Source organism: Mercurialis annua, linkage group LG1-X, assembly GCF_937616625.2.
Source record: "Mercurialis annua linkage group LG1-X, ddMerAnnu1.2, whole genome shotgun sequence".
NCBI classification, from domain to species: domain Eukaryota; kingdom Viridiplantae; phylum Streptophyta; class Magnoliopsida; order Malpighiales; family Euphorbiaceae; genus Mercurialis; species Mercurialis annua.
Genome location: NC_065570.1, coordinates 39,176,269 through 39,181,463, shown reverse-complemented (window position 1 = coordinate 39,181,463; position 5,195 = coordinate 39,176,269). Strand labels below are relative to the sequence as shown.

At 31.4% G+C, this 5,195-nt stretch overlaps 1 long non-coding RNA gene across 1 annotated transcript; it reads left to right on the top strand.

The window, feature by feature from the left end:
- Positions 1–1,509: 1,509 nt before the first annotated feature.
- LOC126665743 (uncharacterized) lies at positions 1,510–3,945 on the top strand. Its single transcript, XR_007637690.1, has 3 exons — positions 1,510–1,630; positions 2,397–2,494; positions 3,595–3,945. It is a non-coding gene; the product is annotated as an uncharacterized LOC126665743 (long non-coding RNA).
- Positions 3,946–5,195: the final 1,250 nt, after the last annotated feature.

Below are 5,195 nucleotides of genomic sequence, written 5' to 3'. Positions count from 1 at the left end.
TATATCTCTGATAAATAATTTATATATATGATAGATATATTTTTAAAATGTATTAAACAGATACATCGTTGATATATAATTTATACATAATATGTACATCCTTAATATATGTCTTTTAGATGTATTTGTTAGATACATCTTTCATATACAATTAAAATATAATAAGTATATCCTTACTATGTATCATTAATAAATATTTTATACAATTTACAGAGCATGTGGCATATTTTTATTTTTATATATGTTATAGATACATTTCAACTACCCGTTTTCAATGCGTTAAATATACAACTCAAATACAAATACTATACATATACGATACATTTCTTATGACGACATTATATTGTTATTAGTTTTTTTATTTATACGATACATATACGATATATATAGGATACATCAATGATACATTATAGATACATCACCTGATACGTCATAGATGTACCACCGGTACATTATAGATACATTATTGATACATCATAAATACATCAATAATACATTACCAATGCATCTTTGATACATCGTAGATACATCAATCGATTTTTAAACTAGTGGAGTAGCCCATACAAGTGATAATTATATGTTAACGCTAGTTCATCTTTGATCACAAGTCAATTTAATTATTATGCTCGAGAGAGTGTTAGAAAATGAGACCATGAGTAAAGCATTCCCTCTTATGATACATTGCAGACTAAATTTTTTTTAAACTGTAATTTTGTTATAACATAAATGTTAAGTTATTTACATTATAGATACATGTTTGATGTATAATTTATACATTGTAATTTTTATATTAAAATTGATGGATTATTATAAGAGGCTATTGATATTATTTAATGCGTGAATTTTAATTAAAATATGTGATACATATATTTTTTAATTTAAAATATATTATACATACACCTTCGAGACACATAAATAATACATATTAATAATATATTTATTTATTTATTTATTTATTTTTGTTAAAGAAAAATGAAAAAATAGTAATCAAATATGTCCTTGATACATATTTGATACATAACAGATACATAAATGATATATGTTTGAATAGTTTTGACAAACTGACACGTGGTTGGTGCACAGCTCTGATGCGCGTGGCAGACACATGTCAGACGCGTTTCTAACGCGTTTTTGACCTATTCTGACGCGTTTTTGACTTTTTTTGACTTGTTTTGTGTGTGCCATGTGTTGCATCCTCATTGAGAAGGTATTAAATGTAAAGTTTCAGCTTTTTGAGGTGCTCATGTAATATTTCAACAAACTTAGCATTTTTGTTTTTTTCTTCCATTTTTTGAATATTTTTGTTATCTTCTCAAATAAAAAATTAGATAAAGGCCCATGAGGCATTACGAGCCCAACTCAAAATGCAAAAGGCTAAGATGCAAAATCTGAAAGTTAAGAACCCAATTTGTATCATTAAAAGAATTAAAGGATTGAATTGGCACTTTTGCCATTTCATCGCTCAAAACATATCAGAACCAATATTTCTCTTCATTCTCTCAACACCATCCACGCATAAGAGAGAAAAATTGGAAAAAATGATGTCCAACCCTCAAGTCACATAAAATCAAGCCAAAATCTCTACATGATCATCATTCCAGCATAATCACACTGAAACAATAAATTGGAGGTATTGAGCTTAAACCTTAAACTAAACATTGGTTTGAAAAGTTAAGTTTTGTTTTATTTCTGAACTCGATTTGATGATTTAGAGGTCTATGATAGGTTGTAGTGAGTTTTTGATGAGTTTGTAATAGTTTGTAACTCAATTGTTGAGGTTTTGATTTAATTTAAAAATCTGGAAATTAGTTCATCAATGGAGTTTGAACAATTGTGAGTTGAGATGGCTTAGAGGTTGAGGGGGGAGCCCGATGGCCGGAGACGAAGGACTAGTCAGGCCACGGCGGGCCTGACTAATATGCTCGTTGAGCAGACGCGGTCTGCTCTTTAAAGAGCATACCTGCTGGTCTGCCATGGCGAGGCGGACCAGCTGGTCGTTGGGGGTCAAGGGGGTTCGCCAGAGTTTGTCCAATTCCGATGTCTTTTTGACGAATTCGATGCGTTTGGTATTTTTGACAATTTTGCAAAAGTGAATAAATGCTTTGTAAAAGCTGAAAATAAAAGATAAAGTTTTTGATAAATGATTTTTGGATTTAAGGAGTTGGTAAAGTTTGATGCTAAGTGATTGTGTATAGTTGTATTGAAAGCATTAGCTCGCTTGATAGGTTGATTATGTGATAAGTTGTTGGATTATAATGTGTTTTAGGAAAACATGATTAAAAATAAGGACGTAGCGTAAAATTCAAGTTTGAATACTTGAATAGAATACCAACGATTTTGCTAGAGTGTTTATTTGAATATGAAACTCGAATATAACGCTATATTATTATGTATAGATCCTTCGAGTTGTGGCTGTGGGGAAATAGTGGATTACGCGCTCTTTTCGACCGTGAATCCATATTTATTACTTTTGTGCTTTGTGGAAGCTATCGAGGTAAGTTCCTGTATTACTCTCGCGTATTTATATTTTGATATTAAATACTATGCTTTATGATTGTTCTAGTTTCTAAAATATACTTTTGAAACTAGTATTTTGATATGAAAAAGATAATATATGTTATAATTAATAAAGATAGCTACATTTTGATAAAAAGATCACATATATGATTCGATTTTACGAAAAAGATGAAATGCATATAGAATTGTGAAATTATAACCTACATGCACTTAATTCAAGAGATAAGTAAGTTATAATCCAAAAGTGCAATATTATGAAACCGTCAATGAGACGGCAATTCTGGTTTGAGTAATGTGCATTGTATAAGGAGGAAATCCTTATCCTATAAAGGCATGGAATTGATATTTTTGAAATAAAAAATTTATGATTTTAAACAAAGTACTTATTATTCCATTATATTGACTAAGTACTTTAAAGTATTGAATTTGTAGCTGTATATCCTAAAGTTTTAGGATTATATTTTGTGCATGATCCGTAGAAAACGAACTATCTATTAGGTGTCAATAGGCTGTGTGATCACCAAAGTCGTATTGGTCTAGACGTATGTAGTTGTGTATATGATGAAAAGTACGTGGTTCAGAATGGAAAGTGAACGAGTTCGATGTGTTTAGTACCTCATAAAGAGGACATTTTGTGATTAGTGCCTCATAAAGAGGATATCTTGAAATAGACTGTAAGGTATACTCGTTGAGTTATCTCGAGACCTAGGTCTATTTGGGTAACTTGGTGAACTATCTCGAGTCCCACTTTTGTTTAGTAAAGCGATAATACTATTTGGACGATGTGATTTGGTGTGGGTATGAACGTTTTGAACATAAGTGGTATAGGTACCATGTTTCAGGAATAAGAGTAAGGTTTTAAACGGATCAATGTTTGAATCTTGTATACGTACTTTTATATACAATTATTTTATCAATATATATGTTTAAAGTACTTTGTGTTTGAAATGTATTTGTTATATAGTTGAAAGGTTTGTTTTGTTATGATTGCGACCACTTTATTTTATATGTAATACCGATTGTAATCTAAGAACTCACTCAGCGCTGTCTAACCCATTGATATTTAACATTTTTCAGGTGTGTAGATTTTAACTGTCAGATCCAGACTTCTAGTAGTAGATATGGAAGTCGTCTTTTTTCCATGTATAGTTTTCGCTCCTTGGCACTGCGTAGTTCAGACGTTATGCTTTTTGGTCAGGGTTTTTAGCGGTTTATGTTTCTTTTGCTCAGTAACTGATATTGTTTATAATATTTTTTAAGGCCTTGTTTTGCCAGTATATGAGGTTAGTTGTGTATATAAACTGACATAGCTGGTTGATGTGTATGTAGTCTCTGCACTCTGATATGTGTATATGTACGTAAATATGTTTATAAAATGGTTTGCAAACTTTTCAACAGGCACGGTTGGTTAAGTTTACAGCCATTATGTTGCCGATTTTTCTAAAAGAATATATTAATATTTTTATAACAATCATTTTAAAAAGGAAAAAAGTTTGTATCGCTAGGCTTGCTACGGGTTTCGGTGCTACCACACCCATTCCCTAGCGTCGGCCATGGCTTAAAATTTTGGGTTGTGACACTTAAACTGTCAGTAGTTGGATCCTCCATTTCATCTAGAACAACATTACATGGAGGAGGTGGACTAAGGCTTTAACTTTCTAACATCCCTAACGGTATATTTTCTAACATATACCTCAACAGTCCCTATCTTTATCTCGGCCAGATCCATTTACATAAATTGCTCTCATGGTTAATTGGTTTAATCCCTTCATGATACTCTACCCCTGACTCTTTCCAACGGTAATCCACAAGCGCCTTAGGTAATAATTTGCAACTCATTTATCAAGGTTAACCATTCTAATCTCATCAAGGTCTTATATCCTACTCTTGACTTCTCCATTATGATACCTCCACTCCCCAAGTTCCCCACTAATATGTAAGTTTATGGTGAAATATTTTGAATCACCTGGAGAAACTGCAAAATAGAATAGGCAACAAGAATTCAACCAACCAATAAACCAACAACCATCATTTATTACACAAGCCAACACACTAAAACAAACCACAAAATTAAATGCAACAACAATAATTAATTCCCTAACAACCTCCTCCAACACAAAAACCAAGCATATAAAGAAATATTCAAACGACAAATTTAACATTAAAGCATACATAGCATATTCTGTATTAAAAAAACAAGCACAGCCAAATATCTGGTTCCACAGTAATCAACCAATCCATAATTTACATACAGCTAATTTGTAATACATATAGTCAATCATAAATTGTCCTACAAATGTACATGTTAAACAGTCAACCACATTAAAAAAAAACAACAATTTTCATGCTAAACCGTCAACCACCACAATTTTTACTTAAATGATTCTACAAAGTTTCATAAAAGCATACTCTCAACAACATTATCGCTGCTATCAGAACTATACATTAAATCGTATCGAGGTGTCCAGGAGTCCCTTTTCTTTCATCCTTCCTATTTTCCTTATCTTTTCCTTTTCTCTCCATTTTTTGAAACCCACACTGACTTCATCTTTTCCTTTTCTCTTCAAACCTATCAAGCATGAATGATTAATGAAGTTATAATTCCTAATCAACCCACAAAAAATCAAAAAGGTAGTTAAGAAGTTAAAATTTCTTACCTTTTTTAAAAAACAAAATTC